The sequence below is a fragment of the Odocoileus virginianus genome, chromosome 11, assembly GCF_023699985.2.
Source record: "Odocoileus virginianus isolate 20LAN1187 ecotype Illinois chromosome 11, Ovbor_1.2, whole genome shotgun sequence".
NCBI classification, from domain to species: domain Eukaryota; kingdom Metazoa; phylum Chordata; class Mammalia; order Artiodactyla; family Cervidae; genus Odocoileus; species Odocoileus virginianus.
Genome location: NC_069684.1, coordinates 45,509,412 through 45,522,222, shown reverse-complemented (window position 1 = coordinate 45,522,222; position 12,811 = coordinate 45,509,412). Strand labels below are relative to the sequence as shown.

Genomic DNA, 12,811 nt, shown 5'->3' with positions numbered 1-12,811 from the left:
CTGCCTGGAAAATCACATGGACACAGAAGCCTGGCAGGCTGCAGTCCATGGGGTTGTGAAGAGTCGGACATGACTGAGTAAACAGCGAGAACAACACAATGTTCTATAAACTTACAAGAAAGTGAAAGTGAAAGTTGCTCAGTGTGCACAGCTCTTTGTGCCCTGTGGGGTATACAGTCCATGGAATTCTCCTCACCAGAATACTGGAGTGGGTAGCCTTTCCCTTCTCCAGGGGATCTTCCCAACCCAGGAATCGAACCCAGGTGTCCTGCATTGCAGGCAGATTCTTCACCCGCTGAGCCACGAGGGAAGCCCAAACTTGGGAAAATATTAATTTCCTCTGTTTAACCTCTTAGCAATATTTTCAAGTTTAATATTCTTACAGGTAAAGTTTCACAAGAAAGTATAATAGAATTGTCACTAGCCATAAGATTTTAAATAGCATCAGTATGAGGAAAAAAAGATAAATGCTCCTCAGTAAATTATTGGAGTAGTTTTTTTACTAGTGTTACTGGAAATAGGTGATCTAGTGCTACTTTCTGTGTAATATTGATTTGTTTTGAGAGAGAGACAGAAACATTCAAGGAAACAAGAATCAATAATGTCCAAAGAGTAACAAACTTTTTACAGAAAATACAGGTATAAATTTTTATAAAACGAAAAACCTAATGTAAATTTCCCAGATATAAAACCATCGTTTCCTTCGAGAAGCAGATTTCCAGGTACTTCATAGCTTGAACAAGTACTTGTCCGAGTCCTTCCCTTCCACTTTCATATTTAAATATAATAAATATGCTTAGGAAATTTACGTAGGTGAAGTTTCACTGTTTTTAGAGGGAACAGTGTAAATAATTACTCTTTCCTATTTGGCCCTCTATACACTATTAGACATAAAATGAAGTGTAAAGATGGAGGTTAAAATATACTACTGATAAAGATTAAATTGGAGATTTATTGTGAGGGCCAAATGGCTTGCTGATTGAATTACAGAACTAAGAAGAGTTTCCACGCACATTTTAGGTAGCATAAATAAGACAGCACCATAGAACTTGGATGGTTTTATTTTTTTTTTTAATAAAGGATCAAAGAGTAAATACCTTTGCAAGTCACATGGTTTCTGTTACACCTGTAGCTACTCAACTCTGATTGTAGTGCAGGAAAACAGCCAGACGCAATACCCAACTATTGGGCATGGCTGTGTTCAGTAAAACTTTATTTAGAGAAACAGACTGCAGGCCGTGTGTAGTTACTGTGCTGATCTCTTCTTATACATAGGAACAGAGATAGCAGACTAGCTTCAAAAGGAAGAAAAAGGACTGAGCTTAAATTTTGCATACCAGTTTATCCACCTGATAAATTACTCCAGAATTAGTAAAGGGAGAGAAAGAATCCTGAAATTATATTAAGGAGCATCTCTGATAGAAAATGAAGGGCAAGTTTTCCCTGGATCTTCAGGCTTACTACCCTTCCAGTGGACACACAAGAATCTGTTAGGCACGAAGCGTTACTTCATACTGAATGTTTCAGCTCCGAGAGTCTTGGTGCTTAGTCAGTGTTAATTTTGGCATAGTTTCTCACAGTCAGTCAGTTTCTGGCTAGTGATAGTAAAACCATGTTAATGAACTCACAGGAGGACTCTTATCTTCCTGCCACATGTGTTGACACGAGGGCATGCTTTAAGATAGCTCAGATTACTCTGTTGACTGATTCGTATTTATTGAGTGCCTACAAAGTGCCAGGCATTTTGATAGGTGCTAGGGATGTAACAGTGAACACGAGTGGCACAGTTCCTGCCCCGACAAGAGTTTGTGTCAGGTAGCTGGGAGGGATCTGAGGAGAGCAAATGACCTCTAAGTTGAAACCTCAAGTTTGAGCTGGAGGTGGCCAGTTGATAGGCATGAGAAGGAAAAGAATGTTCAGTAGAACTAACAGCTTCAGCCCAAAGGAAAGAAGCATTGAGTAGAGATGGATGAGGCTGGAAAAGGAAGAGGAAGCCACTGTTGCAGGGCCTCTGTAAGAGTTGGCTTCATCCGAAGATCACTGAGAAGTCGTCAAAGGGCTTTAAGACAGAAGGCCTTAAATGTTTGCACTTTTGCATACATTGGGTTTGGATCAGAAGAGACAAAGGTTGAAACCCTGTTGCTGCCCTGCCCAACACCGTAGCCGGGAGGTACTTCTTGAGCACTTGAAATGTGGCTCGTATGACTGTGGAACTGAATTTTCAATTTTATTTAATTTAATTAAAAATGGGAGCAGTAAAAGAGTTTTCCTTTAACTTTGTTACAGGATTGTGTGATTGTTTTGGTGGGATTTACATTTTACTTAAACTGTTGAAAATAGAGCATCTGAACTGAATTGTGACCAACACATACTGGGTTTTTAATTAATGCTTTGGGAAAAAAAAAGAATTAAAATATCTCGATGTTTTTACTGATTACTTATTGAAATGATAGTATCTTGGATAATATTTAGTTGATTAAAATATATTATTTTAAATAATTTTACCTGTTTACTTTTTAAAATGTGGTTTTAGAAATATTAAAATTTGATATGTGGCTTGCATTATATATCTGTTGAATTATTTTGTCCTGAGTTCAGTTAGGAGACTTAGGAAAATTCAGGTGAGACATCGTGATGATCTTGAACCAGGGTTGGTGGGTAAGGTGGGTAAATCTGAGAACTATCTAGGAGATAAAACTGATAGGATTTGGCATTTGAGTAAGAGAGGTGGCAAACTAGTTGTTAAGAGAAAAAGGGAACCTCCAAGTACTTTAAAATATAGAAAATGGTATAGTAATACTAGGTGACAAGTGAGGCACAGGTTTTTATATAATTTTGAGTGTGTATAATGTTTCTTAACACCCTCCTGTTTGATGTCATTGAAATTTATTTGCATGTTTTCTTTAAGATTAAACTTATTTCTGTTTAAAAGAATAAACACTTTAATTACATGTGAAGGTTACCGAGATCCATCTTTAAAGTTGAAGCCCTAAAGTATCTGATGAATGTTAAACATTTAATACTTTTTCCTACTGACCTTCTAAGAAATAAGATGCATTTTTAGCTTCATTTTCCAGTCTCTTAAGCTTATGAAAGTAGTCGAGACAGTTTGTTGACCCCAAAGAGCCCTTTCAGTCTCTGACTTGTTAGACAACAGGGTCTGTAGTCTTCATTGGCATTCAGGTCACAGGCAGCCACTGGGCTCAGTGCAAAGCCAAGCACAGCTTTAGGATTTAGACAAAGCCAATCTGGCAGAGGAACCCAGTTGTCAGGGAAGCTGGCTGTATTGTAAAGAACTGTTGCATAATGGGGAGACCAAGTAGAACTATTAGGATGCAAATGTGAGAAAAATGGTGGAGCTAACCTGCAAAAACAAACATTTCTTTTTTGGTGAAGAGTCTATTCACTGTTGCTTTCTTCTGTTTAACTTTGCTGGGCTATAGATGTAGTTGGTGCAATTTGAGTATATTAGTTTATCTTAATCTCTGGTCAGAATGCTACTCTATATTGTTTTTAAGTAAACAGCTAATTTGTATAAAAAGACTAAGGTACTACAATATTTTGAAATCTTTTCATAATTTTCAGCTGTGTTCTACTTCAGCATTGATCAGTTTTTATGTGTGATTTTAATTCCCAGATTTTTGATGAGGAATCTTTTTGACCTTTGATTTCATTTCATCTGGTTTATAGCAAAATATTATTCTCATAATTGACATCAGATTACTTCCCATACTCGACTCTAAACTGTTGTCTTATTTAACGTAAAGCCTTCATAGGTACAAGAGGAAAGTATTGAAAGTCTTAAAACAGGAGTTCAGTTTTGTTTTACTAATGTTCTCTTAAGGATATTTACTGTTTCTCTTGTCCTTTACTCTGTTCATCCCTGCCTTGAGTGCCAACTTTTCCTTTTGCTTTCTACTTCTTTCTTTCTTTTTCTCTTTCTACTTATTATCTTCTTTAGTTAATTATAACTGAATCCACACCTTGGTAAGTGCTGTGAAAATGACTTGTGTAAGCCTATACATCTTGTACATGATAGGTCAAGAAGGGTTTTCTAGAGATGGTGAAGGTAAAATTGAGATGGAAAGGAAGAGTAAGTTGCCTGTACAGTGTGAGGGAAGTCCAGTTACTGGAAGGAGACCAACAAAAAGTATGGCAGAATGGAATCTGGCCCTTTTCTGGAAGTGAAAGTAGATCTGTAGGGCAGGGTAGTCTGTAAGGGAGGGACTGGTGAGAATGAATCACTCTATATTTGGATAACATTTTTTTTTTTTTTTTAAATTTTTATTAGTTGGAGGCTAATTACTTTACATCATTACAGTAGTTTTTGTTATACATTGATATGAATTAGCCCTGGATTTACATGTATTCCCCATCCCAGTCCCCCCTCCCACCTCCCTCTCCACCCGATCCCTCTGGGTCTTCCCAGTGCACCAGGCCCGAGCACTTGTCTCATGTACCCAACCTGAGCTGGTTATCCGTTTCACCCTAGATAATATACATGTTTCAATGCTGTTCTCCTGAAACATCCCACCCTCTCCTTCTCCCAGAGTCCACAAGTCTATTCCATACATCTGAGTCTCTTTTTCTGTTTTGCATATAGGGTTATCGTTAGCATCTTTCTAAAGTCCATATATATGTGTTAGTATATTGTAATGGTCTTTATCTTTCTGGCTTACTTCGCTCTGTATAATGGGCTCCAGTTTCATCCATCTCATTAGAACTGATTCAAATGAATTCTTTTTAATGGCTGAGTAATATTCCATGGTGTATATGTACCACAGCTTCCTCATCCATTCGTCTGCTGATGGGCATCTGGGTTGCTTCCATGTCCTGGCTATTATAAACAGTGCTGCAATGAACATTGGGGTGCACGTGTCTCTATGAAAAATGGATAACATTTTTCATATGCTGTTTAAGTATGCCACAGTTCATTTGTTCAACAAATATTTTAAGAATTCACAAGGTTGCCAGTTACATGGGTCCTATCCATGGGAAATTGGAAAGAAAGCTAAAAAATATGGGTAGCATCCATCTGAATGAGATCAGATGGACTTTGAGGTTTTTAAAGGAGACGAATCTTGAGCAAAGTCTTTGTACCTTTGTACCTCTCTGTTTTGTTTTAAATTGGTATATGCTTTGACTTTCTCATTTTGTAGTTAGGCTTCCATTTTTTTTATCTTAGCACTTTGCAAATTTCCTAATTTAAGATTCTATTACTGTCTTCTTCATTCTTGTTTTGTTTTCGTTTTGAAATATCTTTAAGAACAAAATTGCTCTACACCTGGTGTTTTCCTGACTTTTAAACTTCTATCTATAGAGTCATTTTCTTCCTAATTCTGTTTTTTTGTTTTCTTCCGTGATTATGCTTCATTCAGCCTCCTTCAGTACCTTTTTTTTTGTTTGTTTCCACAGTCCAGTAATTTATTTTAAATTTGAGTAATTTCAAATTCCACAAACAAAACTGAAGAACAGCAATATTTTGTCTGAATTCTTTCTTCTGTACACTCAGTGATCTAAAACACCACAATATCCAACATACACACACCTCAGGGAAGGGTTAGTAAATACACACAGATTGGAATCATGGTGCTCTGTCCCTGAATGGAATGGTCCCACAGAAAGCACAGGATACAAGCACAACGTAAGGGCACCTGTTACATGTGAAGTGAGCAGAAACACACTAGCGTCTTCTATATGTGTCATGAGGAAACCTGCATAGGTTAGAGGGCCTTTTATGCTCATTTAAAAGTCAGGCAAGTTGTCTGTAATGCATTTTTCAAACAATTTGGAGAGCACTGCGATCCTATGGGATCTCCAAATTGTTTGAAAAATGCATTACAGTACCTTTTTTTACCAGTAAATTTCATTAATATTGGGCATCAAGCTTTGCCATTTGAGGTCTTTTTTTGTTGACCTCAGTTTTTTTGTTTCTTAAATTTGAATGCTGATTATTGTATCTGATAATGGTTAGTGATTGTAATTTCTGACATTTATCAGTCACAATACAGTATATACCAGGCACTATGCTGATTGCTTTATATATCAGTTCAGTCTCTCAGTCGTGTCCGACTCTTTGTGACCCCATGGACTGCAGCACGCCAGGCTTCTCTGTCCTTTACCAACTCCTGGAGCTTACTCAAACTCATGTCCATCATGTCGGTGATGCCATCCAACCATCTCATCCTCTGTCGTCCCCTTCCCCTCCTGCCTTTGATCTTTCCCGGCATCAGGGTCTTTTCCAGTGAGTCAGTTCTTTGCATCAGGTGGCCAAAGTATTAGAGTTTCAGCTTCAGCATCAGTCCTTCCAATGCATATTCAGGACTGATTTCCTTTAGGATTTCCTTTAGGATTGACTGGTTGGATCTCCTTGCAGTCCAAGTCCTGGGATGCTTTATATATATTATGTAATTTAAGTCTTGGAACACCTTTACTTGGTAGGCATTGTTATTGTCCAGCACAATAGTGAAAGAAATAGATCTTCAGAGAGATTATTATTTTTTTTTATGATACACTGATAGTAAGTTGGAGAGCCAGGATTTGAACTTAAATATCTGGAAACTTTTTACCTCATCTGAAGCTTTCTGTCTGGTATTTACATTTTCTTTTGTTTACAGATTTGTATTTTAAAAAATAAATATTTGGCAGGTGGTTTAGACTAAACATAACCACAGCTAAATGTGTTCCCCCCTGAATTACCGTTATACTTAATATTTACTTAGGACATATTTTGTGTTTACCACCAGCAAAGGGAAGTAATTTCAATTTGAATTATTAATTTTCAACTTCAAATTCATTCTGCCATTCTACTTAATTTCCCATGGCACTATCTCGCATACCCATCATTTTCTTCCCTTCCTTTCTGGTACTTCTGAAATGTGACCCTTTTATTGAACTGAAATTTTATTTTCTACATATGATTGTGTCAAACATGTTTACTTCAGCTCAGTCTAATTAAAAAGGATAGAAATAGCTGGAAAGACTAGTAATAATGACAGTGATGACCACAAATACGATGATGATAGAAAGACTTAGCCACTCAGATGCTGAATTTTGTTTCCGGGCATGCTATAATAGTGTCTAATAATGAAGGAACATGTTATGAGGGGATATAGGATAATGTTTTCTTGCTGTAAAATCATATTACTAATTATTTTCAGTATGATTAGCCTGTAGTTAAAGTTTTAAATATCTTTCAAAAATAGCATTTAAAAAAATACTTTAAAATAATGTAATAGTATGATCTTTTGCCTTTCAAAGCTCAGTTTTTAAAGACAATATTCTAACATTTTAGTTTATATGTGAACATTATACATGCATTCACTCACTCATACATTCTTTCATTTATGAATTCTGTTTGTGATCAGGTACTTAGCTTTTACTGGAAGTGCTGGCTAGGTCCAGGAGATAGAGTGACCACGGGGCTGACGCAGTCTCTGCCCTCATAGACTTCACGTATATCTATTACTGAATTGGATTTTAGGAGCAGACTAGTTATATATTTTTCTTGTTCAGAGGTCCTGCTACATTTGACTTGTGTGGATTTTAGGCTTTGTGTTAATATATTTGAAAAATCTTGACTTTATACTATAACTTTTAGTTATAGATTAATTTGGTTATATATATATATAGATATTGATTTGGTTACTGGATATTTTTATGGTTAGCTTTTACTTTGCATTCTGAAATTTTCTTTTTTTCACTCAGTATTTGTGTTTTTGTGCCATATCCATACCTATGTAATATAGCTACTGGTAGGTCTTGCCTTTTAACTACTGTATAGTACTCCAGTTGAATAATTAGCACTGTATTTTACTTGTTCTTTAACTGACAGACTTTTAGAATATTTCCACCTTTCCAGTTCTATTTAATCAATGCTACAATAATTTGAGTCTCTTCCCAGTCAAAACTTTAAATAGCTTTTGAAAAAGAACCATCCTTTGTGTCATTAACGTGTGCTTGAAAACAGAAGTTTTGAATTTTGCCTTTGGTATTTTTGACTGGGTCGTTTCGCAGAAGGTTCTAGTTAAATTAGCTTAAATTGCCTCTAGTGTATCCTTTCTCTGTACCTTAAGAATGAAAGCCTCAAATTGGTCATTTTACTTAGAGCATATGAGTTGGCATTGCCTGGTACTGAACAGGTAAAAGGAAACAAAGTGTAGGAGAGCAGCTAATTATAGTAATTGCAGCTGGTTTCAAAGTACTTCTGACAGTTTGTGCATAATGCTTACTTGAAAGCATCAAATGGGTGCTAGTTGTGAAATAGAACACCTGTTTGTTGTTGAGCCTGTGTTTATGCAGATGATTGTTGTTGTCAAAGCACCTTGATGTAGAGTAGTCCTGTTTACATTTACATTCTCCCCAAAGGATTAACAGTGTTCTCTCAATAAATTTGCAGTCTATTCTCCTCTCAAAGGCTGCTGTTTGGAGGGTGGTGTGAAAGAGGCAACAAGTGCTTGCTAATCACTTGAATATACATAATTAGCTACAGTCTGGTGCACTGGATTCTTTGTAGAACCATAACAATGCTGATAGGAAAAAGCTCATAACAATAGATGTGTTACCACATAGTTTTTGAGGGTACTTGTTTATTCATTGGTATTTAGTTCTCGTTTTTTTTTAGAACTTAAGTTTTATTTAAAAGTATACAAATTCTTGTTCTTTTTAATGAACTAGTGTCAGTTATATAGCAGCTCTTTAAAGTCAACCCTAAATAGCAAATTTCTACTTCTAAAAAGACCAGCGAGAGTATGAGGTTATTATTTAACACATTAGACATACTTAATAATTCCAGAGATTGAGAAACATTTAAGTTTATTGGGCAGCTAAACTCAATCCACAGTGGAGGATTTTTAGAACAATTAAAAAAAGAAAACAAAACAAAGTTTAAGAGGACTAGATCTATATGCAAAGAAACAAAATATATTCTCTTATTTCCTAATGTTCTAGCTTTGTATCATTTTGTTGAATAGCTTTGTTGTGGGAATATTTAGACCTCAAATTTTATATCTTGAAATTCAAAGGGTCATAGGCATTTCAGGTAGCCTTCCATGAAACCTGTAAGTCTGATAACTGTTCCTTTTGCACTCCCTGTTACACTGACATCCATTCAGGCTTCCGTTTCTGATTCCTATGAAGTTGTAGACAGATGGTCACTCACTAACTTAGCATTCTAGAGGTCTAAGTGTAGTTTTCCTTCCTGCATAAAAATTCTAATAGTACCCTCAGACTTCACCAGTTTTGATTTAGAAGTGTTAATAAAGAAAAGTAGCATAGACGAGAAGCTTGTTCATATAGGAGCGCAGAAAAGAAGCTTGTTAACTGTCTTCCTTAGGAGGTTACAGTGTTGGCCTATTCGGGAGATTCCTCCAGTGTCTCCTGCCCATGACCAAGGTACGGTGCGGCTGTTCAGGTGGTACATGGGGGAGAATTTTACGTTTGGTTAGTGAAGTGTTTATTTTATACATTGAAAACTATGATTAGCTTATCAGCTGTGTAAACTTTTGGTGTGGAAATCAACACAGACTTCTCCTGGAACAGAATGGAAGCTATTTACTCAGAATTTGAGCAGCGAGAGAGTCGGCCACGTTCACTTTGCCTGATATTCCAAGGCAGGCAGGGGAGTGGGAAAGCTTTGTAGTAAAAGCAGGGCTCCAGGGCTGCCCTGATGGGAGATTATTGGCATGGGGAATCTAGAGGCGGGGATCTCACGTGATTGGTTTGGGGAGCATAGTTAGCTTTCTCTGGTTGGTCACAAATTAGAAGCGGCGCAGAATTAACAGCTGGTCATTGTCCAGGTCCTGACTGTTCCGGGCTGTAGAGCTTGTGGTTTGGCCTTCTGGGCAGGTTGCAGAGGTCAGAGTGCGCTTGGCATATATTGCCTGGCCATTGTCTGTTTTCAGTTCAGCCTCTTGGTAGGTAGTATTGGTGAGACCAAATGTATTAAGGAAAAATATATCCTTGTAATTTTAAGGATGTGTACCTTAAACTCATTAACGTTAGAAAGCTTTAAGATTTTAGCGTTTTGAAGTTTTCTTTCAACTGGTTATCCTCTGACACCTTGAAGAACTGAAAGTATGTGCCCAGAAGTTTTTAAGAACGTTGCGATTGCCTCTCTAGCTTTGTTTCATAAGGTTTTAGGTAAAGTAAACTTTATAATCAAAATTCACAATTGCTAGTATGATGCCTTAAGAAGCCAAAAGTTCCCAAGAACGCTCTATAAACTTTTCCTGATAATGATTAAAATTTGTGATTGGCATCATGTCAAATGCTTACTTCGCAGATATCTCCCTCCCGAAGTGTTGATAGGAGAGCTAAGTTTATTGCTTGCTGCAGTAAGTGAGAATACCACTTGGTCAGAGCTTTGGCAGTGTCTTAGAGGGGAAAAGGCCAGGTTGTTAGGTATTGAGGACCGAAGTTTGGTTTAAGGTGGGCAAGTATAGGGAGTGTCTGTATGTGTGCATGCGCGTGCATGTGGTTTGGTTAGAATTGTATAAGAGCCATGATACAACAATAAGGGATTCAAAGAACCTTAACAAACTCTCTCTTGGTACTTTCCATTGAATAACTTAAATGTCATAAGAACTGCAGCATTGTACTTGAAGCTGTTGAAATGGTAATTTTTCACTTATGTTAAGGAGATGTAGCTGATGTCCTTAGGTTAGATCAGTTCTTACAAAATATCCACCTTCTACTATGGGTAACTATCAAATCAGTATTATAATTCTATTATAAAATTCATATCAGCATCAGATCTATTAAATTTTCCAGGGTTTCTAAAATATTTATGATGCTTCATTTTCTTGGCTTTACTTTTTTTTCTTTACTAGAAATACTTTGAAATATGAGGGTGGAGGTTCCTTTTCTGTAGAGTGAGAGGATGTGAAACTTCATTTCTTGAGTTCTAAATTCCCCTAAAGGCATTGTTTCAAGAATAGGGCTTCAACTTTGCATGTTTCAACCTATAAATTGCAGTTAAGGGCAATCATTATAATAATAAACCTTTGGCATTGTAGGTTGATTTATGAAGACTCACCTTAGAATTAAATGTTGTCTGTTGTCTGCCCTTTATTTTTATTCCCTTAACAAATGTCAGGTTGGCCTGCCTTATCCCAGTTTTGACCAGTAGTGTGTATGTTCAGCCTCAGTGTATATTATCTAGGTTGGACTCCTTTTGAATGTTAATTCATTCACATTAATCAAAAAAGTTTATACTGTGTGAATTGCTCATTTTCTATCATGACCTCGGGGTGTGGAAGTCGTCTGTTGAAGACTGAGTGGGCCCACCACTGGGGGCAGGTTTTACCACAGCATTGACAGTCTCTCCTCAGCTCAGGCAGGAAGCCTTGGTCAGGCCACCTGTGCAGTCACCTCAACAGGGTCGGATTGGCAGAACCTTAATCTGCATTGCTTGATTTAATGAGTTGTATTTGTAGAAGGATGCCAGGTGTTTGGGTAAAAGGAATTCCTCTTTGCTCTCTACCCCTGTCATTACCAAATTACCTGCTTTTTCATGAGGATACATTGGCTTTTAAGGGCTATGAGAACCATAAAAGAGGACAAGCTTGATTCTCAGTTTGTGCATTTTGACCCATCTGGAACCTTGTCTTTGGTTCATGTTTTTTCATGTTGTTTTGACAACTCTGTTAGGGCTGTGGGACTTGGAACTTTTCCACAGATAAAGAACTGAGAAAGAGACTATTGGTTGATAAGTTGAGCACATACAAACTTTTCCAGGAAAATTGTTTTCTGGTATTTTGAGAAGTTACTTTTGTAAATTATAGAGACTGTATTTAAGTATTACTAAAAGACCATATTAAATATTTGCTATAGTTTTAGGTCATTATCTGCTTTCGTTGAATTCACTTTATGTGTAAAATATTTTTATATCTAGTTGGTAGGTCACATGATATTAACACAACTGTTTTTGGTATATTAGACAAACTGAACTTTTTTATGCAAGGAATTTTTCCAGATGTTACCACTAGAATTTATTTAAGCATACTCTAACACATATAAAATCTTATTCCTTTTTCATATACTTTCCATGAATATATGAAGGAGCTTTGGCCAACAAGTAGGTTTATCCCCCAGTTTGAACTCCAGATTCAGCAAACTTGAGATCTGTTATAATGCCCAGCAACAGAGTAATCAGAACAGACTGCTGCTGCTGCTGCTGCTGCTAAGTTGCTTCAGTCGTGTCCGACTCTGTGCGACCCCATAGACAGCAGCCCACCAGGCTCCCCCGTCCCTGGGATTCTCCAGGCAAGAACACTGGAGTGGGTTGCCATTTCCTTCTCCAATGCATGAAAGTGAAAAGTGAAAGTGAAGTCGCTCAGTCGTTCCCAACTCTTAGCGACCCCATGGACTGCAGCCTACCAGGCTCCTCCGTCCATGGGATTTTCCAGGCAAGAGGACTGGAGTGGGGTGCCTTTGCTTTCTCTGCAGAACAGACTAGGAAAGGCCAAATAGCTTCTCCCAGTAGAAATTTAGCAGTAAGTTAGTATTCCTTAAAGTATGGATTATAGTCCCTGTATATTCAAATCCCTTGGGACGCTTATTAAAAGTGCAGTTTTCCAGAAACTGTAATTAGAATGGCTAGTTTTGGGATCCTGCCTGATAGGTATATTTATACTAAGTACCCCTGCTAATTCATATTTACACTAAAATTTAGGGTTCTTTGTCTTAAATTATGATGAAAATCAATAAAAATATCTTTCAGATTGGAGAATATTTAATACATAATTTTGTCAAAAATATAACTAACTTTTAAGATATAGTAAGTTTCATAATGTAGAACATTTTTCCATGT

At 37.0% G+C, this 12,811-nt stretch overlaps 1 protein-coding gene across 6 annotated transcripts in view; it reads left to right on the top strand.

Moving 5' to 3' along the window:
* Positions 1-12,811, top strand: part of AKT3 (AKT serine/threonine kinase 3) — a 264,755-nt gene that overhangs the window by 84,107 nt on the left and 167,837 nt on the right. The window contains exon 1 of one of the 6 annotated variants that reach the window (XM_020905034.2): positions 1,800-2,170. The exons of 4 other annotated variants lie outside the window; for them this stretch is intronic. The gene's annotated coding sequence lies outside the window, so the exon portion shown is untranslated. Of the gene's footprint in view, positions 1-1,799; positions 2,171-12,811 lie in introns of those variants that run through there. One more of the 6 variants, XM_070474385.1, reaches the window with a different exon arrangement.